Raw genomic sequence first — 27,433 nt, forward strand, 5'->3', positions numbered from 1 at the left:
TATACAACATTATTCCTCACACCCAAGACTAAGTCTGGCTAATTATAGCACAGTAGAAAATGCTGTAAGGAGCATACAATAGTGCACACAGAGAACCACATACAACCATTTTAGTGTCACTTGTTTACAATTGCTGAAGAAGGTACTCAAGAATTGTACTATTCTGCTCTAACAGTGACAGTAAAAACACCTTTGTCAGCAATAATGTGTGAATGTGGAATGAATTTTATGAATTATGTTTCTTGTTTAAAACACCTATGTGAACAACGCTTTGTTCATCTGTTACAATATCTGGTCTGGGACGAGTATTTTGTACAGTAAAGTGTCTTATCCTGAGGATGAAAGCAGATATATTTCCCACTTTTATTAGGTATTTCTAGTAACATCTCAATAATCTGTTAGTTGTCATTTCTGCTAGAAGAACTTGGATACAACTATTTATAGTTTATAAAGTATTTTCTTGCAATGGAAAATTAAAATAACTTGTCATTAATGAATACAGATTTTCAGAGTGCAATTAACAGAGTTAGCAAGATGATTTAAGTTTTAAGGTATTGTATAACTCAATTCCTTTGGGCTTCTCCTGGAGCTGCTGGGGATAAATATTTTTGAAAATAAGGATGGCAAAATGAAGTGTAGACATTACAATAATCACTGCTTCTCCTAATGTGTCCTTTTGCTGCAAGTTGTATTTAACTTCAGAGGTCTTGTTTCTGTTGTATGTTCATCTTAGGTCTTTTTGGAGATACATGATGAAAAATCAGTTTCTATAGACCATAAGTTCATTTTACTATAGCTTAGTGTATAATTATTTTTTTTCCCTCTAAGGGAAGTTAGGTGACCAGTGGTCTAATTCTCTAATTTAAGAACTTCAGTTGTATCAGCTGACTCAAGCTGGTGTCTTCAATCTTGCAGTCTGACCCAGTATCTGTTTCAAATTAGGAGGTTCTGATCCATCATGATCCCAGTAAGAAGAACACTTAGACACCATAAAGTAATGTAACATGGTGTTCAATTGGTATGACAATATAAAATACTGTTTACTGAGCTAACACTAGGATAAAAGAATAGCATAGATAAACTTAATGTCCCTTTAGATGCTGGGAGTTCTGGGTGCAGAAGAACTGAACTGGGTAATGCAGATAAATTGGAAATTTCTTACTCTTCCTGATGAGTAAAGAATAGTTTTAACAGGTCTAACATTCCCTTTATATGCAAGTTATCACCTAAGCATGTGTGTGGGCACAAAGGATTAATCCGCAGAGCTTTCATGTGATCGCAACTGTTATTCTGAATTCCACTAGCATTGCTCTGGTCTAGTATTTTAGAAACACTAGCTTTTTTGAAATTCTTTCCATCATACTTAATGCCATAAGAAATAGGATTGTTTAATGATTAGGAAAGAAAGTTTGAGTGTAATAGCTCCTTGAATGATTACGCAGGCCTCAGTTTGCTTATAAAAGAAAATTTGGTAGTACAAGAAGATGTCTGTTTTGAAGTTTTGATACTGTCTGGTTCTTTTTCACTCTTTCTGTCTGAGCTAAAATAACACTGTTCACTTGAACTTGTTACTGAAGTCACCTAAAGGAAGAGGACATGGTTTTTAAGGAATATGTACATGCATACCAAATAGACATTGCCAGTGCTAGAATTTTGTACTGATGTTAATTCTTTATTCTGATATACATCAGGGGCTTTCTGGATCTGTGCAGATCCCTAGAATTTTAAGAAAAGCCAGAGATGAATTTTCATAAACCATAGTTTTCTGTTAAATACGGTAGTAAATTGAGGTGTGTGGTCATGTTCATGCGAGCCAGAGCATTCAGGGCCACAACCATACCCATTATAGCATTTCTTTCCAAATCACAACCAGGTCTCCAGAAGAAACTTTCACTTAAATCAACACAAATGCTTCAAGGGAGACAGAATCTTTCTTCAGCATTTTTAAGGACAGAAACTTTTTATATTGACAGGTGTTTTGTTTACTTCTCCTTACAGGCTTTCCATCTATAAGGAATTTTAAACCCATTCCTCATTTTTCAGCCTGTGAAAATTTAGAATCTGCCAAGTATGAGTCTGGCCTCTGCCTTGAAACCCAACACCTATGCTTGATTATCTTCCAGAGCAAACGCCCCTGTTGTAATGCAGTTAGGAAAAACGGTATGACCCAAAAAATGTACCCCCGAAAATGTAGAATTCTAAGTTTTTTTCCCTTATCTCTTTCTCCCCAGTTCCCCTTATGGTTGCGTGAATTCCCTCCACCCTCTTCCCCCTGCCTTCAAAAAGGGGTGCTTATCGATACCTCTTTCACTTTCCCTCCTGCTCTTCTCCGCAGGACCCCAAGAAATAAACCTGCACTTCCATATCGGCTAAGGGAAAGGGCCTCGTTTTTAAGTTCTTCTTTTCTATGCTATACTGTCTCCCCTGTTTCCCTGGCTGCAGCTGGGTGGACAGTGGTAACAGAGAAACAGGGGACACAGAAATAATAGCAGTTGGCGCCCATTTCTGGGGCTCTAAGAGACCCCCAAAAGCGGCTGGAAGCACACGTGTGTGTTTCGCAAGCCTGGACACGTCCATGCAGCAGCGTGCCCGAGCCGAGCCAGGATCAGCTGGGCGCCTGCCCCAGCCACAGGCCGCGCGAGCGGCAGGCCTGGCCCCGCAGGCGGCGGAGAACAGCGGGCGTAGCGAGAGCAGCGGCAGGGCCGGCAGCAGCGGTGGCGGAGCCGCCCCGGACCCTGTGATCGGTGGCTGTGGCATGGAAGCCCTTCCCTGTGAGGTTCCCACCTGGGTTCCGCGTGGAGCCAGCCGCAGCGCACGGCGCGGGGCAGCCACGCGACGCGCATGCGCGGCAGCCGCAGGGCAGGTGAACTCATCTTACCTCAGTATGTGTGGGGGGGTGGCAAGCTGAGAGAGAAAAAGAAAAAAAGACTGCTCCTGCTTGCTTAAGTTGCCTTTGCAGTAAAACAAGATAAAAAAAAAAAATTGTGCTAACACGCTGTTAATAGCAGAAATGGGGTGCAAACTGCCTTTACCCCAACCAAATTTAGAATCCAAATTGCAAGAATTTTTAAGTACTATAAGTGTTAAAATTTCTAGGAAGAAGTTAAAATACTTCATCTCATGGTTATCTCGTAACATTCCACAGGTTGATTTGTCAGAAGTAAATTTTATCTCTACATGGGATCAAATTGGCAATTTTTTTTAACACTTAAATTAGAAAATGGAGACAAAATTGCTTCAAAATATCTCCCAGTTTTTCTTATAATTCGAAAAGAATTGATTAACAGAGAAAAAGACATAAAAAACCAGCCACTGCAGTTTCCATCAGTTTCTCCTACTCCTTCCCCTAAACTCTTTACCCCTGATCTGAAAAAGATACATGGAACAGATCCAAAAACTCGGGAAAGGCACTGTAATAATGCCATTTCTAGATCCATGTGTGTCATTCAGCCCCCCATCTCTGATAGTGTTGCGCAAGCCATCAGAGACCTTCCCCTGCACCCCTATATCCTATTAAACCCCCCTACCCCCACCTGGCCGGGATCCAAGATGGCGCTGGCCATGCGCTACATACTCATGTGAAGCAACCCCCCTTGTATCTCCCTCCCCCTTCCATGACTCTTTCCATCCACCTCACTTGGCCCAGTTCCCTTACTCCTCCCATAACCTCTCCCCTCCCTCCCACATTTCCCTTCCCCCTACTACACTCTGTTCGAGCATGGCATCACCTTGCAATCACACCTCCAAACGTTGCAATCTTGCCCTCCTGTCCCCACGGGGAGGGGGGAGTGAGAGGAGCGGCCCTGCCCCCGTGGAGGGGTGGGGGAAGGAGTGCCATGGCCCTGCCCCCCGGGGAGGGGAGGTGTGTCCCTGCCCAGCCCCTGTGGGGCTGTGGGTGTGTCCCTTCACCGACCCGGGGGTGAGGCAGGACCCCCTGGGCCTGCTGGGGCAGGGCTGAGTGTCTTCGTGGATCTGGTGTGGAAGCCGGGCCTCCATTGCCCGGTGAGGGTGGGGCGGGACAGGGAGACCCCAGAGATACAGGCTCTGGGAAAGATAAGGATATGCCTACAGCAGCACCTGTGATATTTACTGGTAAAAAAGAACTAATAGACAGTATCAGCCTTTCTGTTACCATGATATCTGGGAGATATGCAAAATACAACGTGAATTTGGCAAAAATAGTGAAATACTAAAAAGAATGATTAAAGCTACTTTAAAATCTCAGGAGTAAGTTCCAGCTGACCTCAAATACTTCTTCAGGTGCCTCCTAACCCCCACTGATTTTTGGGAAAGTTCATGGAAAAGGTCATTAAAAGACCTCCTAGATGAACTCAAGCAACACATGCAGGATGCAAAAGATGCAGAAAATAATGAAATTACCTTTGAGCACCTCTGTGGGGAAGGGAGGTGGGCCAAGCCTGAAGACTAGGCGCAGGTTCTAACAAAACGTATTTTAGATAAGATCTGTGATGTAGCAGGAAAAGCTTACAATAAAATACCTACACTTGAAACCCAAGTCAGTTATGTAAATACTAAACAATTTTCATCAGAAAGTTTTTTGCAGTTTGTCGACCAACTTAGAACACATGTGCAATACAGGTACAGGAACCAGCAGCGCAAACAGAATTGATTAAAGAAATGGCTCAAAGAAATGCCAACGAGGCTGCCACAAAGTGATTTGAAATCTGCCCATCCATCCTCCACCCACCATAGCAGACATGATTCAGGCCGGTGCCGAGAAAGCAGATCTGTACAGTGCACACGACAAGAAACCAGGACCATTCACCCCAAAGACTGTAGCAGCAGTAACACCAGGAATGAACAAGCCACAGATGTCACCCAAACAGCTGCAGCACATCATCTGCTTCCAGTGCAAGAGGCCAGGACATTTCACAAGGAATCGCCCTCAAAACCAGCAACAAGGGAAACACCAGAAAGAACCTGTAACCAAACAACAAAAAAACTAAAAACAAAGCGCTTTTCTGTCAAGTGCCGAGACACAAAAATGACAGTCCTGAAACAGGAAAAAGACTCTATTTTAATAAAAAGGGGTGAAAAAAGGGGAGCAGGGTGGAGGACTGCAGAAGCATAATTGTGGGGAACACATGCCTAACAAGGTCTGGCAACCGCAAAAGCGTTCCAGACTTGTAACTGCTAAAGCTTTTTGTTTCATATCTGATTGTTGGATGGTCATTGGAGTGGACTTGCAGGACAATTCACAAGACCTGGCTGGACTGGATAGTAGGTATTTTGTTATTGGGGACACAGCACACACACCGACAGAGATTGAGGTGGCTCCAATGACAATTAAGGGTGACCTGACACACCTCACTCTCTTGGCAAGATGTCCTCAGCCACCCTTCAATCACAAGTGGTGTACAAACTCGTGACCTGTGTCAAGATAATCTCATAACCTTTCAAAAATTTTATATAATAAGAAAGGGCGAGAGGCCCCCATTCCCTTGGGCCTTAAAGGACCAGTTCTCAGCCCTGATACACAACCCTTACTCTCCCTCAGTTTACTTCCAGAAGCTCTGAGTAATAAAAAGTTTATGGCATGATGTTGAGCAACAATGATCCCTCTTGTAGTATGTAGCTTCATTTTCTAAACTTCTTCTCCCCTAAACTTTCCCGAACACGTAAACAGCAAAACGTATATGTTCTATGAACTCACAACTGTCTGCTAGAGTGTGTGATTCATTCAATATTGTCTGTCTGAATTCTTATATTGCCACAAACAAACTTGGTCTCAGTAGATTGTGGAGTGTCCTTTCACTTTTCACTACCTTTCCAGGTTTTATCAATTTTCATCTGTCACAAAATATGTTTGGGTCAGAATTTTTAGTTAAAAAAGCATTTTTTAGGTCAGAATTTCAAGGAGGATCTCCTTCAGAATCTATTTTTAAAAAAATTAGATAATCTAATTTAATTGCCTTAGTGACTTGCTAAGGATAGTTAGACACTTATATTTTTTTTGGCCAAAAATTGAGATACAGTGTGTTTAACTTGGGGCCAGTTTTGTTAGAAGCATTTTTTCTGGAATGATTTAGGACAAGAGTTTTCAGCCTACTAGTGCCTCAACATGGTGTAACAAAAGAAAAGCATGGGAAGCAATTTTGATGTGCCTTCTAATTTTTGTTTAAGTCTTTGTTAAGGCACCCTTTTGAACTTCATGTGTATTGAGTAACGGGTAAGTAACAGAAAAACACATTTCTTCAACCTCATGATCTACTTAATCCTATAAACAAAGTCAACTCTGGAGGAAGAATACTTAATTTTAGGAAAATTCATATAATTTGTTGCAGATTTAGTCAATATTTCTGACTAGTTACAAACATAATCAGAGTCCTGTAAATGTCACTTTTTTCTTTAAATGTTTAGCCTAAAATGTTTTTAGAAATATTAATTTTATTTTTAAATAATGGAAGAATTACATTCTTCCATTTCCACAGAAGAAAGTGCATGGAAGAAATAATTTTCTCGTGACCCATATTAGAGCTGGGAGCTGAATTTTTCTGGAACTTTCCTTCTATTTTGCACTGTTTCGGAACTCTATTATATTTTTTTTTTTTTCTTTTTGCTTTCCATCATGACACTGGAGAACAATAAAGAATGCAGCTTTATAAACTGACTTTTCCTTGGATTCATTATACACAGATGTAAGCTTAGTAGATATTAAAATTACAGTTGTTCCTTACTGGAGGAGATGCATGCACAGAATTTATCCTTCTTCAGGAGGGAGAAAATAAAGAGTCTTTTAGTGGGAGTCCTGCTATATGATAAAGACATTTCTCACTCCTGTATGTACTTGAGATTGCCAGAGAATGATCTCCTTGCCTGGAAAACTCAGTGACACAGTGTAGCTCTTATATTTTTTAATATTATTGTCAGTTTTACCTCAGCAACACAAATGAGGTTTTCTCAACATCTGTATTTATTGTTGTTTTCTATAGGAAATTGATAACAAACAAAGGAATAGATGAATCAAAATTCAGCTCTTACTACCACACAATGTAACAAACTCATTCTGCATTAAACCATTTTTGAGTACCACTGAAATGGACTGGGAATAGAAACTACAAAAGTTTTGCATTTGCAGGATGGGACCTCAAAGAATATGTAATGAATGCACACACATGCATCCCTTACTTATCCATGGATTTTAAGAATCAGTCAGAATATTCTCTCCTCCCATCACAACATCAATTACTTCTCATAAGTTTTTAAATAATAAAAAAATTAAGATTAATGCAGGCTGTATTTTGGTATTTGCATGAATATTACAGAATATTTTAAAAATTATTTTAAAATAAATGAAATGCCAGAAACCATACATTATATTTCGTAAGTTGTACCCTCTAAAATCATAGTGCTGATTTACTGCTGTGATCTACTATTTAAAGCATGAATAAGAATTATTAAACTCTCATTCCAGAAGGGATTTTTATATTATTAACAGCTGCATTCTGACCAACGAGTCTCACTCTATCATGAAACAGGAATCTTATTTCATCATGGCTTTATTAATTATGTATCTATTGGGGATTCAAAGGTGAGTCTGCTGTAGGTTGAGACCTTAATTTTTGACTCATGTTGTCATCAGCTCCACAGTTGGTTCTGGACACTTTGTCTTCAATGACCCAGCTATAATTATTACTAACCTTTATTCTGTGTCAGTAGAGAAAAGTCTGCTTCCCTGAGCGTACATAATCTCTTTCTTCTCCTATCTCCTTTCCTTCAATAAAAAATACATTTTTCAGAAATGGGAGGACACTCTTTTTTCCCCGCCTCATTTTTCAACAGCAGAATCATGACATTTCATTTTTTTAAGTAAACAAAAAGTCCTATTTTTCATACTGACAGCAAAGAGCAGTGATGTGTGAACCTGCAAGTCTAATAATGACTTACCCATGATAATGCTTGAAGGAGTCCCCACATATTTTTAAGGCAAGTCAAAATAATTTGTTTTGGCAATGCACAGAAATCCTCATTTTTCAAGCTGTAATATGCTTGGTTTCAATTTTTGTGATGTGGATCCATCTTTATAGATTAGAATTGTTTAGTTAAATCAGTGAGAAGTTTCACAATCAGTGAAGTAGTTTTAAAATATTAACAGCACTATACTCTCCATTTTCATTGGGTTTTGATTTTCATTCTAAAGTAGGTCTTTTTACTGAAAGTTTTATATTTTGAGATAACTTTAGAGAACTGATGAATTTGTTTATCAAGCCTAAGTTGTAATTCATGTTATTAAGAGATGTTTTCATAGGGTACATACTGTTGAAAAACATCATAGTATTTGCCTCAAGATTCAGGACAAAATGACTCAGTTATAAAGGAGACTTGAGTAATTAGATAATGTTCCTCTTGTTTAAGAGTTTATTACTTAAATACTTTGTTCTCTTTCTCTCAATGCATCTCAAGAGTATAAAAAAGGGGTAAAAATGAAATATTGATTAAATAAATATAAAAATAAAGCTAAGAAGTGCTACCAGAAAACCTGTGGTGAATCAAGGTTCAGTTTGTCTATCTGGATCAGTGCTGCCCTATCCATGGTTTTATGGATTGCTGACCACACTTTCAGTTCAGTCCATGGTGTCATGAATTGGAATTTGATGGTTTTTGACAGATTTACTCCAGGACCTGGATATCAGAATATTTCAGCTCTCACAAGGACAACAAAACCTTCACATGGAATGGAAGTCTGTAGATTTAACCATCATCCAAATTAAACTTCTTTTTTGGCCACACAACTATCTTCAGTCTATCTGTCTAATTTCTAGAAATGAAACTGATATTTCTAAGTGGCAGAAGCTGAAATGGTTCATGTCTTAAATATTGTTATAAAAGAATTTTGCCCATTACATCAAAAACTGTGTAAAGAAGCTACAACCACAGGAGCCCACCCCTCCTGAAGATGCCTGACTGGGACTTTGGCCTGTGTGCCACCTGTATAAGATAAAGGGGACGCAGCTGTTCAGCTCTCACAGGTCTAGGGAGAAACAAACAAGGCTTTTCCACAGCAAAGTCAAACGGCAGAAAGTCACCCCTGGCTGTGTCTGTGGTGGAGGAGACCACAGGGGCCAAGTTTATACAGACTTCCCCCAGCCGAGGGTCAGGGAGGAAGTTTCAGATGAGTGGCATAACCTCTGGTCAGAGGAGCTGAACACCCGTCCTCCCTTACACAAATTGGCCCAGCTGTGAAACCCCAACCCTGGGAAGGCCACATCTGTGGGACATTCACACTGGAGGCAGCTGAGGGGTTGTCATAATCCATCAAAGACTCCCCCAAAGAGCTTGCCATGCTAATTTCTGAGGCCTTGCACCAGGGCACAGCCTGAGAGGCAAAGTGATGCACAGAGTCTACTGCAGGGCGCTGTGTCAAACTGCACCCCCACACCCTCCAGGGGAGGGAGGTACCTGTGCATTCCCACCTGGCCTGAGCGTACATTAATCCATCAGATTCTATGTGTTTAGGAGGACCCTCACCACCAAGAAGACTGGCTGGAGAGGATAATCGGGACACTGGTGGGATCCATGGAATGGTGATATTGTCTCTGTCACTCTCTTTCTGTCCCATAAAACCGATACTATTGTCTTTAGCTGTCATAGGGTGACTTTACCTTTAAGATAGCTTTGGGAGCTAAGGAAGTTGAAGCTGCTGGTGGCTGATGGGAGTCTTTTCTCCTGACCAATTATCGGTCATTTCTAAGAATTGACAGCAGTTTTGGCCATTGAAAAGTGAGATCAACTTGTGAACACCACTGTAAGATGTAAAGCCAGAGTTCTCTTGCTCTCTTTGGTTTCTGGCTTCTGACAAGGTAACGAGGCTCTCTGTGTCAGCTTCTTTCCCCCCACTCCAGGCCGGACAAGGCCGCAGAGGGCGGGGGGCAAGAAGCAGAGCTGGCCAGCCTGGCTTGGTTTGCAGTTTCTGCTGCTGGACTGACAACTGACACCATGAACACTTGCAGCCTTTCCAACACTTAAATTCTTTTACTACCGGGATAAAACATACAGATTACTCCTTTTTTCCCAGAGAGACGCAGAGAGAGAGAGAGACAATCAACATGAAGAAGACATCATAAAGTCATCAAAGACAGTGAAGAAAAGAGTTAAGTTTTAGATGGGGAAGAGAGAATAAGGAGATGCTTTATGAGCTGAAATATTTTTCTTTTAAAGCTATGGAGATGGACAATAGTGTTCTGAAAAGCTCCTTTAATATTCATGACAGAGTATATTGGGAGGAATGGAGTGTTCAAAGACTGGATTTTGAGCAAAAGGAGTAATTGTGATACTGTGAGGTGCTGGAACAGAGAGGGAGAAGTAATAGTTGAAGATTTGAGGCTGCTTGAGGCAAAGAGAAGACTTCTGTTTCCAGGGAGGCTCACAGAGACAGATGAAGAGAACTTTTGCCTTTGAATAACTCATCCTTAAAAATGACATCCCTAGACTCATGGCCCATACACACCTCAGAGTGATGTGAAATGGGAGGAGTGAACTGATGACAGATTTCTGGGCAGCTGACATCAGAAAAATAGAAAGCTATAACAGAAATAGTTTTCTTGTGAGAAACTCCATAGATTAGCAGAAGAAGACTTCTATTTCTCTACAAAGGCTGATAAAAAGACCCTAGCAAGAATTGGGACTGTTTTAAACACCAAAATTCCAAAGTTTTTTGTCTCTATGTTGTCATGTGATCAAGGGAATTGTTGGGTAGTAGGGGATAAATGGGTTTTCTGGAGGTTTATTCTGGTGTTCTTATTCTTGTAGTTTTGTTAATAAACTTCCTTTATTCCTTCTAAGTTTTAAGCCTGTTTTGCTTTTGTTCTAATCCATATCTCACAGCAAGAAATAAGTAAGTTTTCTAGTGATTTTTTAGTTACTGCTTTAAAACCACGATATTAGCACATGTCCTTATTTGGCCCCTAATTCGGGCAGAGGCATTTCTAATAATTCAATAACTGGACTGTAACACTAGATATGTAGATAATGTCCAGTCTTTAATGTGCACTATGTTGAGCACTTCTGCTGAATACTGTGAATGGGTAGACTGTTCTTTTCAGACTCTTGTAAGAGAGAAAGTGAGTGACCTCAATCAATATAACTTCTTGGCCAGGTGGTCTTTTGGGAGGCAAGGCAAGCCATTAAGCACCTTCCTTCTTAAGAGTGGATGCTAGCTGATGGGCAGGGAAGTTCAAGATCACCAGCTATTCATTCCTGAATCCCATGTGAATATATGTATGTCCTCTTGTAATACAAAACTAAGCTTAAAAATCAGTTCCATAATCATAGAGGTAATTTTGTGACTGGAATCCTGCAGTCAGTTCCTTCCTTAGTTTCATTATTCGTCTCCTAAGTCTCTTTATTAAAGGTAAAATTAAGAAACAGAGATTTAATAAAGTTTAAATTTCCTTTATACACTTGTGTTTTCAGGAAAAAAAGAAAAAAAAAAACCACCAAAAGAATGCTTCAGCTGCACTGATCAGCCTTGCTCAGAGGTCTGAAGGCTGAAACTGAAAAAGGGTAGTGGACTTGAAATGAAAACGGAATTCACACTACCCATAACTAACTAGAGAAATATATGTTAAGGATTAACACAAGGCCTGATAAAAACTGCCCTATTGGAATAATTATTACTTGTTAAAGTCACATAGAATATGGGAAGTAAGGAAGACATTGAAGCTCCTACTGAATATTTAGCTAGGTCTGTGGCACCCTGATTCTTGCTTGCCTTTGATAGTGGAGTATATTGTATGCTTGCTTGATAATGGAGGTGTGGAGTGATTTGTTGACAGCGAGTGTCCTGCCTCAGCTTTGAGGGGGTCAGTTGATATTAGAGGTTTAAAAAGGCATGACATAGATTACTTGAAATTTTGCACGGAGAGGGAGACAGGGAAGAGAGAGACAGAATGAATAATACTCTGACTCTCAAAATGTCCAAACAAACAGAAAAATAGTTCAAAAATGATTGCTGTGAATTATCACACAGGAAGAAACAAAAGATATCTGAGGCAGATGGTCATACACAGTTCTATGTCAATGCATCTGTCATCAGTGTACCTTCTGTATGAAAAGTGTGTCACCTGAGAAAGAAAAATTCATGTCATGGCAATTTCGAGGTTGTCTTGGTAAAGAAGGATTGCTCTTGTCTGAACTAATACAAGTGAGTGGTACATCTGTATTACAGCTTGGACTATGTGGTACCTGGAGAGCAACCAAAAGCCAAGAGCCCTCAGTTATTCAAAAAGTAAAACCTCTTCACACTTAATGCTGGTTTTCATAAATATGTGGACAATTTACTATGATTTTATTAATAGATGTGCAGATAAGTGAGTTACACAACGATTAAAGAAAGCAGTATTCATACTATAAATAAAATGGCAGGTACTAGTAGGGAAATGAGAAAGCTCCCATCTGAAATAATGATTATAGATTACATTTTATTCCCTCACTTGGAATAAAAGACTAGATTTAACCATCATCTAAATTAAACTTCTTTTACCAACATACAACCATCTTCAGTCTATCTGTATAATTTCTAGAAATGAAATTGATATGTCTAAGTGGCAGAAGCTGAAATGATGAATGCTTTAAACATTGTTATAAAAGAGTTTTGCCCATTACAGCAAAAACTGCATAAAGAAGCTAGAAAGAACTGCTGGAAAATACACATTTTTAGGGAGATATTTTTTCAGTATGAGTACTTCTTTTATTCTGTATATAGCCCAAATGACTAGTAAATTTGCTACAGCAAATTTTTAGCCAAAAGGAATTCATAGCCAAAAGGAAATCTTAGAGACAGGTAGTTTTTGGGGTGGACTTTAGTAGGCAAGACTTTAACCAACAAAGGGAAGAGACTCTGGGGAGGGAAGATGGCAAGAGAACTGGTAACTTTACAATAACATTCATGGAGAGGCAGGAGCTGAAAGCCAGCTGTTTACCGGCTTCCACCTATGGCAACTTCATATATTATAGCCAAATACATAATTTCTCGATATACAGAGCTGGAATTTTGGTCAGGGGAAGCCATTCCCTAAAAGTCCTGATAACTCTGTTGGGGCAATCCTTATATTCATTTTGCCATTGACCCTGGAGAATCTAGACAGGGTAGAGAGAGATAAGGTGGATTATGATAGCTTTTTTTTTTTTTTTTTTTTAAGACCTGCACCATAATATGTATTAGAAATACCAGATAATCTGTAGAAATAATTTTGGCATAATTAAAAAAAATTATGCAACCCTGGGTTTCCTTTTTTTATACTTTTAGAATATATGCACAAAAAGGACAGCTGCATAGCTGTCATGCATACATGAAGGAGGTGTGCTGCATATGCTTGAAGTAGTGCAGTAACGTTTTTAAGTGGATTGACAAGGATCAAAAGAAATTAATATGAATAGAAATTATCTTTTCAAAAATCAGGTTCTTATACTTAAGTAGGGACATTTACATAGGATTTTTCTGCATTTGTAGCCTTTAGTAACTGTATAAGGATAAGGACCTTTATAAACCCCATTGCTATTCCTGGCACCAAAGAACAGCAAATTTATATTGAGTTAGGAACAAAAAAACTTTTTAAAGAGGCAGGCCACTTACCACTTCCCCCCACCCCAAAAAAATAAAAAGGAAAGATAACCAAAAAATAAATAAAATAAAATAAAAATAAAATAATAAAATAAAATAAAATAAAATAAAATAAAATAAAATAAAATAAAATAAAATAAAATAAAATAAAATAAAATAAAATAAAATAAAATAAAATAAAATAAAATAAAATAAATCCTAGACAAACAAGAAAAGTCAAACTAAACCTCTTGACACCACATTTATTAGATGTCTAATTGCACACAGGTTTTACTCAAAAAGCAGAAAGGCTCTACATTTCCCCTCCTGTCTCTGGTGCTCTTACACAAATACTTTTCTTTATTCCTGCCATTTTTAATGCAAAAACCAAAAATCTTTTGGATAGACCCTAGAGAAAATAGTTGAAAAATAATTAAAAACATTGTCGGCCGGGCAGAACTATTTCTATTTTCACCATCATGAATCTAGATCTAGAATAGAATAGAATAAAACAGATTGGAACAGAAAGAGCCAATGCATTGGTCTTAGAACAACTACATTTCCTCATGATGTATAACAACATATTTCAAGTATGGGTGCATTTATGTAAAACCTGATACAAAATATAAGGGAAGAAGGAAAAGGTGCCATTATTTATGTGATGTCAATGAGACATTATGACTAACCCACATAATGAAAAAAATGTAATAGCTGGGACTTTAGTTCTAAGTTCATCTTGAATAATATATCTTAATACACTTAGCAGAATTAAATTTTATGGTGTGCATTGGATGGAAATGACAATTCCTTTCTAAAGTAACAACTTCAGAGTGTTCTTTTGAAGCACCAAAAATTTACACATTCCTTTCACATCCCATCCCATTCCTTTCCTGTGAATTTTATTTTCTTTACTTATTTGTGAGAAGGAAAGGATTGCTTCCCATAACGAAGCTGGCCTTGAAGTGACTCATGGAGTAAAGTTCATTGTCGAATCCTTATCTTTGGATTCTGTGGATGAATCTCAAACACAGCGAGAAACGGGGAGCTTACATCAGAGATTAAGCCATTCTTCTTCTTTCTTCCTCCTGATAGCGTGAAGAACAGAAGCCATCACACATTTGGTCTGGAGGAAGGTGAAGAAAAAGAGATAGTTTCTTTGCACTGTCCTTAATATTTTCTGTCTTGTTAAGGACAGTTTAAATGGGTGACGGTCCCTAGTCCACAAGGCAAGCAAATTATCATTCATGAAATGAGAAGTCAGATTACATTCCTAACTGTTACCAGGAGAACCTGCTACTACTTATATCTTTTCCTCTTTCTATCAATGAAGGTCACTTGAGAAAGAAAGCAACTTAAATACTCAATTCTGACATTAATGAAGGATGCAGTGATTACACTCCAAAAAGACAAAGGAAGAGGATGAGATCAGAGCACACTGTTCTACCACTATGTGATAAAAACCATCAATAATTTACATGGGAGATAAATTATGATTATAGAAAAGAAGAATCAGAATAATTTTTTGGCTGCTACCACCCTTATGTTACAAAAAAATACACTACTTTTTAAAAGGTGAATTTCTGATCAAGGCTTTCTGATGTATAATATATAGGAGATGGTAAAAACATTATATTACCTGCAAAAGAAAGTCAGGAAGGGAAGAAAAAGAAAACATATTGCTATGCAGATGGTTACATCTACATTTATAACATCACTTTTTATCAGAAGAATTTACACATAGCTGGATACAGTGCAGCCTCAGGTCAGAAGACCTGCTGGACTTAGCAGTAACAGCATCTAAACCCTTTGGAAACTGGTTCATGAATGAAATGTTGGGGAATTTTGTTTGTTCTTTTCTTGCTTGAGTTGCCACCAAGTAAATCCAAATAAAAAACAATTTTTTTTTAAATATGTTTATGACAATTAGTTCAATAAAGACTGAAAGAAGGATTTTAATTTCAAAATGCAGTTGCATTTGGAGACTGAAAATTTAGGTTGTGTGGTGCAATGCACACTGACAATCAGATGGTTAAAGATGATATAATAAAATGTGTAATAAAAAGAGTGAAAACCAAAGAACAATGGTAAAAGTTGAAACACAAGAGTATTTCACATGGTAAACTTACATAATGTAGAAATTACGGAATTTACATCTGTAAATTATCCATGCTGTACATTGTTATCAAAAGAGGATATAAATTAAACAATTCTTAATTTTATATTAAAACTGTGAAGAATAGTTAAAAATAAAAAATCTTCTTTATTGTGGAATAAACATATATTAGAAACTAGACTATTAGAAAAATAGTTTGAAAATCAAAAGCCTATCCAAATATATTCTTTATGTACTCAGTTTGTTTCATCTTCAGCTAAAACTGGCCTGAATTCCTTTGGCAAATTTTGCAATGTTAAAATGGCCAATCTGTATCTGTACAATATCCTTCATTCTAATTTCTCTGAAACAGTACAGAAGGGACAATAAAGGGATGAACTAAACAAAATAATGCTGCATTCAAGGGGAGACACACTCTTAATGAAAGGACAAGCATATTGTTTCAATGTTCCTGAAAAGTTTGAAATGAGTTTCAGCTAATGCCAGATAAAATGAAATAAAAACAAAAGTGATGAAAAATCATTTAGGATCTTAGAACCGCTCTCAGAAATTAGGCTATCCTTAAGTCACAGTGATATCTGCAGTTTGTGACCTCTGTGTTTTAACACAGTGGGTCCTGGATTAATGCTAAAGAACAAAGCTCGCACATTAGCCTGGTCAGAATGGTGTCTCTCCAGGTCTGCTAACTCTGCTCTTGGGATAGAAGTATTTCTGCAATGTGCTGGTGATATTATGAGAAGTTTATATCTGTCTTAGCTCAATTAGTAAATTTTAATATTACTTTAATTTCTAAACAGTATTTTGATTCCTACTTATACACAAAAACAACAAACTGACAACCAGCTTACCATTTTGAAATAGAGCAAGACTATTTTCTGTTGGTTTGTAAATTGTCCAGTTCAAAGGTTAGGTGTTTCAGATACTCAATGCCACGTCCATCCTGATCTTCATTATTTTCAGGGGTGGGTCATTTACAATTTCTCTGCTCAGTTTGTACCAGCATGTCACTGTTCTCATCTTAAAAAATATTCTTTCTTATGTCCAATGTAAATATACCCTAATACAGTTTAAATCATGCCCCCCCCCCCCCCCCCCACCTTGTCTTATCACTGGATGTCTTGCTAAATATCTCTTATAATGCTCATTTTATATATATACATAAATGGATATAAACTGAATATTATATTATATATTAATTAACTTTATTTCACAGTCCTTTAAAATTTTTCTCTTTTTTTGTGCTTGTTCTGTTTTTCCATTTAAACTATATGGTCAACTTCCTAAAATTTTGAACCGCTTTTTATTTTATTTTTTATTTACTGGTGGCTGAAACAGTTTTCCTACTCCCACAATAATCATATTTATTTTTCACATGATTAAGTACTTGTGTCTATTCTTTTTTATTTCTTAAAACTCTTTCAGTCTCAGAGAAATATTTCCCTAAGATTCCTCTAATTTTACTGTGTGAAAAAGGCTTCAAATCTTCCTTTTTCTGTCTGAAAGTTCGTTCACTTCAAGCCTCAGCTGAGATGAAATCTGAAATGAAGCAGGAGACCTTGGGTAAGTTCCAATAAAAGGTGACATGACAACTTCAAAAAGCAGGATAACTTCATGTTTTTATTGCATTCTAGGAATGTTCTTTTCAGCTGAGTTGTCAGTGCCTCAACTGACACCAGCTCTAGGTGTGCCACCAAATTATTTTTTAAAAAATCTATTTCAATAATGTAATTGGCATAAAGATATGGTTGATGATCTTTTTAAGGTCTAGTTTAAGGAAAAAAGTTTCAGCAGTCTCTTTTTTTATTATAAAGTTTGATAGTACCATACGTTCTTGTAGAGATCTTAGCAATTAAAATCTTAGTGTCACAAACTGTCTTCTTTTTGATAACATTATTTTCTACAAATTCATCTGACTTTCCTGTCTTTCCTACAACCTGCTAGTTATACTTTATGAATATATATAGAAGGAATATTAGCATTTCAGTCTGAAATTAGTTTTTAAGGTTAGACACCACATTCTCTGATATTAAACCTGTATATTAAACCAAATGTGAGTATATAGTATAGTATATATAGTATAGTATATATAGTATAGAACTATACATGTTTTATCTTTTCATGCTTAAGAGTATTCACAGAAAAGAAGTAATTGGAAGATGTTCTTGGGAAATATACTCTTTTTGCATCATTGAAGGAGGAAGGTATGAAAAGGCTAATTGATATCTCCTTGTAAGTACATTTGTTGTGACAACATTATGACATTTATGGCTAACATCTGCAAAAGTATACACCATAAAACTAGGTAAGTATCTTCACTTCTTAAAGGAAATACAGAATTTTGAAATAATTTCTACCATAGGGTAAACCTGGTCTAATTCCTCTATGCAGCTGTACTTATTTCAAAAAGACCCCAAAAAAGTGACCAAATAAAACTGATAAAGCCACAAAGGAAAAATAAAATAAATAATGTAAAATGCCAGAAGATAAAATAAAGAAAAATAGGTTTTTACCCCTCATCTCAGTTAACCTTACTGAAATGGTAAAGCATAAAATGCTTTTGTGCGTAAAACAATATCAAGATGTTTTTCAAAAAAGTCACTAGGAGCACATTTTAAGGTTAAGTGGAAGCGGGCAATGACCAGCAAGATGGCAGCATGAAGTGTTTTATGTATTTAATTGTACAAGATTAGCATGAGGTCTAGGACCTCCTGAAATTTCAAAGCCATTTTGATAAAAAGTAGTAAAGGTTAATTGGTGAAATACTCTATGGCAAATACAAACAAAACTCTATTTTCAAAACATGAGCATAGTAATACAAAGGCCACGAATTTTAAATTAACTCTGTAATTCAATATTATTCCACTCTTTTGTTACACTTGGAAAAGAAGGATTTTTATCTGTACATTAAATTAACTTTTCACCACAAAATAGCCACCTGAAACACCTAAAGTATTTGGTGTTACATTGACAGGTGAGGCTGTGTTGTTTCATATGTCATCTACACAGGAGAAAAAATTCCCAGCTGATTCAAACAGCAAAATAAACACTGTTTAAAGTAAAGTAAATCACTGCAACTTCAGAGCCAAAAAAGTGATTTTCATATCCACATTGAACCCCATACAGGATTCAATGCTAGAACATGGGAATATTTCATGAAGGGACTGCAGCCCATGGAAAGCCCCTGCTGGAAAGAGGTTTATCTTGAAGGACTATTGTCCACGGGAAGGACCTATGAAGGAGAAGGAAAACAATGTGAGGAGAAGCAGCAGAGAGGAGCTGCCGTGGTCTGACCATAGCCCCCAATTTCCAGCCCCCTGCACTGTTCCTGTGCAGGGCAGGAGGTAGAGAACTTGGGGTTAAAGAAATGAAGTTGGATGTGGTAGGAGGAAGGTGTTTCAGCTTTGCCTTTTTTTCATCACAATCCTTCTCTATTTTAATTGGTGATATATTATCTGATTTTCCCCATGTTAAGTCTGGTTTGGCTGTGTCAGTAATTGGTGAATGATTTCTCCCTGTCCTTATTGCAGCCCATGAGCTTTCCATCTTATTTTCTTCCCCCTTATTTTGTGGAGGTGGTGAAGGGTGAGTTACAACCCTTTGAACTGATTTTAAGTTTTAGAAGAAACTCATGTCAGTACTTACTTTAACCTGATGTGGACACCACTGAAGAATAACAGCGGTCTGTATTATCAGCTATTTAAATGAAGAGTCTGCTCAAAAATTAGGAATAGGGTCTTCTTAACTCCATACTATGAAGGGGGGAAAACAGCCCAGTTATGTTTATTATCATATCTCTGTCAGATGTTTCCAAGAAAACTATTCAAAGCATATGAAGATATTGCTCTTCACTTGTTTATTTTTGTCTGCAAATTTAGCCCTGCTGAATGGAACAAATGTCTGACTCCACACCTACACATTATTATGTCTATTTTTTCTTCTTCATTTACCCTCTTCCTCATTTTATATTACTGGAAAATCAGTTTTTAGCACAAAAAATAACTTAGAGGTTATGGTGTTTTGACAGAACTCAGTCTCCCAGCGTGAGGGGGAAAATTGCTGGAATTGAGTCTTGAATGTGAGCTCCAGCTCTGACAAAGGAGCAGGTCTATAGGCTCTGGATAGAGTAACAACACAGAGTGCTTCTGGCAGTTCCCACCTATGAGCCCTGCTCTGCTGACAGGTACTGGATGCCCTTCCCTGACTAGTGTGGCTGAATCTAGCAAGTGAGTTTGGATTGAATTCATTTCTGTGACAGACAAAACAGACTTTACAGTAGGCAAATTGAATTTCTTTGGTTCAGTGACCACTCTGGCATTGCTCCTCTCAAGAAGATTTTCACATTATTGAGGGCTGGTAGGTTTCCTTGTAAATAGCTACAGGCGGGACACATTGCAATAGAACTGATTCCTTGTCTGTTCCCATTAAAAAAAAATATCTGTCTACATCTGTCAAGTCTCTCACACAAGTGTGTATAGACAGCCACGCATATACAAGGAAAACAAAATGCAAACATCTGCATAAAATTTGATTTTTGTTCTATTGAGACTGTATGCATATAGCCAGAAAATTCACATAATGGCCTTTATGAGAGACTTAGCCTCAGTAGCTATTGTTACAAAACACAATGTGTTTTTAATGGAGTGAAAAGCCAGGAAGTATTATCTATCCTAAATACAGTTATGAATGGGGAATTGGCACCATGTACTTTGATTAAATTAGGTTACAGTAAAATGTCAGCTATATCAGGAAAGGAAATACAAGAACCTCCATATTTAAATAGTAACAATGTGGTTTTGCAAGTCTTGTATCCCACACTGCCTCTATAGTTGTCACTGAATGTAGCCTCTAAGTATTTTCTTTGTTTTACTAGATGGATATCGCATATATTTACCATAAAACTGCTATAAAACTAGCATCTGTCGAATGTACAAAATTCAATTTTTAGGCAGTTCTCATAGAATATATATATTATGTATATAGAATAGCATGTACATTAATTCATGTTTTTCAGGTGTCTCCGTTCACACTGCAGATTTTCCAATCTGCTATTTATTTTGCTAAAGTCCATTTTTTTATTCTTCTCAAAGACAAGAAAAATTATTCCTGTCATTTTCATGAATGTTTTCTTCATTAAATTGGATTCTTATTTCATGTATAATTTTTATTTTCTTTTTTTCCTGACTTTTAAGGAAGGATGGGCACAAAACAAAGAGATACAGAACATTCAAGTAATAAGGGTTTTTTGTATTATAGATCATCATAAGCAATATAGTTTCAGAATGAAGCACACAGAATACCTTCACTGATCTTCTCAGCTGGTCCCAGATCACAATCAGCAATGTGGATGAATGATGCAGAAATATTCCACTGTATTTTTAAAAGACATTCAAAGGAGAGTAGAGCTCTCCAACACAGCAAGGGAAAACACAAGTCTAACAGAAAGATGCATTTTTGTTGTTTCTCATATTAATCTATTATTTAGAGCTCCCATGTTTCAAGTCATCATTGCAGTGCCAATACCTCTTGGATGAGGTAGAGTCCTCCAGGGAGCCAGTTATTACGGTGGCCAGCAAAGAGATACTTTTTCATTATTGTCTGGGGTTAAGAGACTGGTTTATGAGGTGGTGAAATAAATAGGAAATATGAAATATTTTAAAAGCAAAATGAGAGAGTTTTTTCTAGAAGCAAAAAAAGCACAGGAATATTTTAATATTTTCTGGCAAATCTTTCAGCTCCTGTCTTTCAGAAGTCATCATTTATGTGAGTCACTTGGAACAGAAAAACATAGGCACATTTCGAATGTCTTTTAACTATGGAAAAAAAGAATTAGTTTGAGAACTATAACTTCAAGTAATCAAAGAGAGAAGTTGTATTGTCCTGTTTCAGTTGCTTTTCATAAAAATTGATGTTGGATTATTATCCCTATAAAGAATTGCCTATATAAATTTTCATTGACTCAAACCTATTTTTTGCATAACCACAGTTTACATATTTGATGAGTTTAGTCAAAGATTTTCAGCTTTATTGTGTGTTTGTTTTTTGATTTTTCAGACATGGGTAACCTCTAAATAGCATTGTTTTCCTTCCTGTTCAGCCCTAACATGCCCCATTGGTGCCTGGAAGATTAAAAATGTATCTATCAGAAAGATGCTTATGAGACAGTGTATGTAATTCTGTATATATAAGAGTATTAGATAACCATAAAAAATTAGGTTGATGAAATAGAAAACGGGTATTAAATAAGTAGACTTTGTTCAATTCTAACCAACAGTCTCACAGTTGTTATTGCATAGCTTCAAATAATAATGACCTAAGTCACCTCACTTTTTTTTCCCAGGTTTATTACCTGCATGTTTTTACAAACAAATCCTAAGCCATGGTGAACTTGCATTGTTTCCTTTTAATTGTGTATCATAGCATTGGTAGTAGGTTTTTAGGCATGCAAGTTTCGTAATCTACTTTTTGGTTCCCTTGGGATGTCTTTCCTACCACCACTTTCTCCACCCAAAAATGAATTTAAAGTGCTTTCTATTTTTTTTATTTTTTTAAAATTGGTGTAACACAAACAAGATTAAAATAGAATTTCAACTATTTATTTTCTACCCTTTCAGTAATTAACTCCATTTTGTGGAGACATATTTTTAAATAGTTTTTATGTTTTTATTTCTACTTTTGCAGTATAGAAATTAACAGCAAGAGAGCCTTAAGTTTTACAGATAAATACTTTTTAACTAACTCTAAATCTATATTTAGACATTTCTATTTTTGTATTGCACAACACATATATTGTATTTGCATAACAAGGTGCTAGCCACTTTTTCTAATGTTTTTAAGGAAAAAAAAATTGGTAGAGTAGCAGCAAAGCAACAAATATGCTTTAAAAAAAAATTAGTTTTTCTAAGACAAATACACATCACTTTGTTTGCAGTTAATGATGACTGGGTACAGTAACTTCACAAGGTACATCTCAGAGAGGTCATTCAGTGAAAAGGGATCTAATGTTTGAAAACCTCCGTTTGAATGCAAATGTGTTTTTCAGCTTTTGTACATCACAAGGCGTGTGCATCTGTGAGTTTTTAAACCCCAGTAAACACTGTGTAGGGACCACTGAGAGTCTGATTGTCAGTTTAAATTTTTATTTTTCCTATGCCACCACACAGTCTGTAAAATTATTTATTCACTTGATGCAGTTTGAGAACTCCAGATGAGAGCATTCAAGTTTCTTGTTTCCTCATTTACATCCTCTTTTTCTTTGACTTTCTCCTCAGGAATTTTTCTTCAGTGTACAGTATTCTGTGAAAAAAATGCTCTTCATCTTATTGTCTCTTCACTTGGAAAGTCATCTTTTTAGTTCAAGATATCATCTATATCTACAGTTCAGGGCTCTTCTGTTCTTCTGTCCCTGTTATCACAGTCTTGTCCCAAGTTCTTCACTTCCACTGGCCCTATTTGTAATTTCCTGGCCTCAAGAATGGACAAATGTCTCGTGGTTTGGCAGTGTAGTTTCCCACTCATTGTGAAACTCTTTACCTTAGCATTCTAAGAAAATCTTGGATTGTCTGAGAGGCAATTTCTTCTATCACAGGAGAAGCAATATCAGTGAATATTTGACCGCAATGAAATAATGGTTGCAGTTGTTCTTAAAACTTTGCAATTTTTTACCAGACTATGCAATTCAGCAATGTAACTAGAAGTAGTAGATGAACCATGTAAGTGTCTATATTTTTATGCTTATTAAATCAATAAACACATAATTAAAAAAAAATAGGAAAATGGAACTGTTGAACTGTCAACTTTCATAGTGTTTCTGAGCCAGTTGTGCATAATCTGGCTGAGCAAATAACTGACTAAGTAATTGCTCCTAGTCTAGTGAGCTTAAACTGAAAGTCTAAACTACTTTTAAAGTCATTCAGTGACATTATTAACTTATAAATCCTTTGGTCTGTCTGAGCCCTTTGTTGAGAAAATACATTCTGATTTTTTTCAGAAGTATCATATGTTGCACTTCTAGTTATAGAATTTTCATTAACATTTTAGTTGCCTAACTTCAGCAAAAGCATAAACTGATAGCATTAACAAAGTGACTGCAATGGTACATGGGAAACTAATGTCAAGGTGCACAGCATTCGTTGGTAAAGTACACAAAATGTCCTAGGATACAAATCAGATTTAGTTCAGAAATTACTTTACTGAATAGCTTTGTTTTCATTCTCCTTTAATGAGTACTATTTTTTTAGATTGCATTATCTTAATGTTACACATGGTGAGGATATAGATAGGCATATTGATGGAGTCCAGTATGAATTCTTGTGTTGTGTGGTTACCATCAGTCTTGATTGCATTTACTGAGGGTGAAATTTGAGGAGCAGGTTGCTTTGGGCATTTTTATTTATTGATTAATATTTTCATTCTTAATTTTGCCCTAGTGTCTCTTCTTTTTTTTTTTTTCCTCTTTTCATTCTTTTTAATCTTTTTTCACTTTTTAAGCAGATTTCTGTTACATTATCTATTTTACTTGTCATTTTAATGATCACTTTCATGTTTTCTTAGTGCCAGTTTAACATCCTGCTACTGATTAACATTTTCGTAATATTTACTGGAGCTCATGTTGTACATATGAGAATACTTCCTTTATTTGTCTCTTAAATTTTCTTTTTCCCTTGTTAGTGGTTTTGCTATCTCAGTTTCAATGTTCTGGCTGGTTGCAATTACAAGTTTTCCCAGCTGGGAGCTTGTTTCATTTTTCTTGGTGTCTGTGACACGCTAATCTAATGGAACTGTAGTTCAAATTGTTTTGTCTCTCTGTTTTGCATCTTCTTTCCACACAGTATAAATGATGACTTCATTGATATTTTTCTCTTAGGGATTTCTTTAAAATCTTAGGGATTTTAAAGAAAAACAGTAGCTAAAAAAACCTGGTCCTACTCTGTGACCCTTTACATTATAGTAAAATGATTCCCAAGTGGAGTTTGAAGAAAAATGTTGATGCCTATAACTTATGAAAGACCTTATAGTTTGAGAAAGCTACTCTAGCTGTCATGGTAAACAAAAAAGCTGGCAATGAGGGCTGGTGATAAAAATAGGTCTAAAGCATCAGAAGTCTCTGCTTAGTTTTTGACTTGTGCCTAAGTCATATTTTGAAATGGGGTTGTGGGAGCTTCTAAATCTTGAGAGGATACCAACTGCTTTGATTCAATCTGATAAACACTGCATTTGGTAGGCCTTGGTAAGTAAAGGGTTGTATAATCAGAGTTTTGTACTCTTGCTTACCAGTGTGTATCTGCTCTGTTTTTTGAAGAGACAGATATATCTCTGTAGCTTGTGATGCCTTAAAGAACCTAGAAATAAAACACTCTTTTGAGATAATATTAATATAGAAGGTAGTATAAAGGCTGGTCTTCATTGGAGACCTCAAAGGGGCACATATGGAAAATGCCCAAATGCACACACCTGCACAGAGATGAATACAGTTTTATAAGTTTTGCAAATTAGCGTAACTGACAAAAATCCCCAATTGGAGACATAAGTGGTGAGGTAATCCTTCCAGGTTCAACTCCTTTCTAAATCCTGCCCTTCAGACAGGAACTAAACTTTGTGAATATGTGTTTTGAGGAGCTGGTTTCAACCTTGGCACCCAGGAAAGAACCAAGATAAGATATCTTGCCCCCACCCACTGCCCCTCTCCCCCTTCCCACCAAGCGCCTGGAGCTCTGGAATGTGTTTTTTGTTTTCTGCCTAAGGAAAAGGTAGGGAAAAGTACTGGGACTAGCTACAAATACAGTAATAGGTTACAGAGCTGCAAATATATGCGTAAAGAATATAGAGAACATATAAAAGCAAAAACCATTCTGGCAACACTTGACAGAAAGATGTATATGAAAGAAAGTGCAGGGCTTTATTTTTACAAGGATGTGGGCTGGAAAACACTCTTTAAAAAGATGCTGTCTATGACTCATTATTTCAATTCTTCAGACTAATTGCAAATTGCCTTATTTAATTAAGGTTGATTAAATCATATCCTTCCTATTATTTTTGCTGATTGGTTGGATGAAGTGACTTGTGTAGGTGGCTATGATATCAAGACTTTTGGGTAAATTGTTTAAGACTCTGCTCCCATGAGTGTTCAAAAATCTGATCTTGTAAAGCCTGTTTTGGAAAATATTGGGATTTTTCAGAAACTTCACTGAGCTTGGAGCAGGTACATACACCAATTATAGTAAATACATTTATTAATTTTGAATTAGTTAATTAATTAGTTATAAGTAAAATGGTCTTAGAGCAGGACAGAAAGAGGTATAAATATATGTAAAATAAACTAATTAAAAGTAAGAATTATTAGGTGATTGATTTATTTATCCTGCCCTGGTCTGTGATTCAGAGTTCTCCTAGATACAGGAAAATGTAGGCTTTAGTAATCTGTATCAGATATCACAGAAAAAAATACAACTTTTCAATATTATGAATGGTAGCAGAGTTTGTATGTGTCCAAATATTTCTGATTTTTTTCTTCCCCCCTGTTTATCCCACTGTTGATTTCTGGATGTTGTGCAATGCACTCTTTCAATAGTATAGCTACCCTCCTTTCTAAGAATTGCTTGCCAAACACTTTATCAATTATGTCTAGATTAAATTTCAGATAGGTATTATCACTGGATTACTCCATCAATTAAAAAAATCAACAAAAAAATAAAGTTTCTTAGTTACTTGAATAATGCAATAACAGTAATACTTCAGAGTGTTAATCAGTATTAATGCAGGAACTTTTTTCTTTGAATCCCATCCTTTTATAAACGTAAGATTGTGTACATATGGTGAAAGATTATCAGCATTTCACAATTAGCTCTGCATTAATGAATTCAGTTGACAATTTATTTATGATTTCAAGAAAAAACTAATTGATTTTTCACTTTCTGAGGAATCTACATTATTTATTTTTTTTTCTAAGATCCAGAATTTAGTTGACTACCTAACTTTAAGTGGCTGTAGCCTTTGAAACTGTCACAGCTGATAAACAGATTGAGTACTGATGTATAAAATTAGAGAATTTACACAGATAAGTGGGAGAAAGTTATTTGGACACTGTATTTAGATTCCTATTGATGCAGGCAACTAGACAGCGTTTCTCTTCCTTAGAATCATTTTAAAACTAGCTAGACCTTTTTTCTCTCTTCTTCTAATTGAAGGCTGGTCCTTAGTCTTTTAATGGTTAGAAACTTTAAACTAATTTCAATTCTAAATTTATTCGTGACAGTTTTATACCCATGTGCTCTTGTGCCAGCATTGTCCTTCAGCTTAATTAGTTTTTGTGTTTCCCCAGTGTTTACCCCCTAGTTTATTTATAGTAAGTAATTATATCTCCTCTCTGACTTTGTTTTTTAATCTTTTGGAATACAATCAATGAAAATCACTGTTAGATAGATTCTAAACTTAGGTTCAGAACTTCAACATGAGAATGTGGGATACAATGTTAGAATATTGCATAAGGGACTCTGGGCAATATCATCAGTAGTACTTTAGCATTCAAAAGATCAATAGAAAAGCTTGTTAATACAAACCTGTCTGGAGGGTAGTGGAGTGTGAGCTAGTTGGATGGATTGTTACATCAGGGGACCGAGAAAGGCACAAACACATTACAATTTCCTCGTGAAATCTAGAGCTGTCACAGAAAAGCAGTTGCTCATTATTGTTACTTTAAAAAATATTTCAAAATATTGTGTCATCTGAGGCATAGCTTTGAGGCACAAATTATATATGCCAAA

This window comes from Cyanistes caeruleus, chromosome Z (assembly GCF_971803275.1).
Source record: "Cyanistes caeruleus chromosome Z, bCyaCae1.hap1.1, whole genome shotgun sequence".
NCBI lineage: Eukaryota > Metazoa > Chordata > Aves > Passeriformes > Paridae > Cyanistes > Cyanistes caeruleus.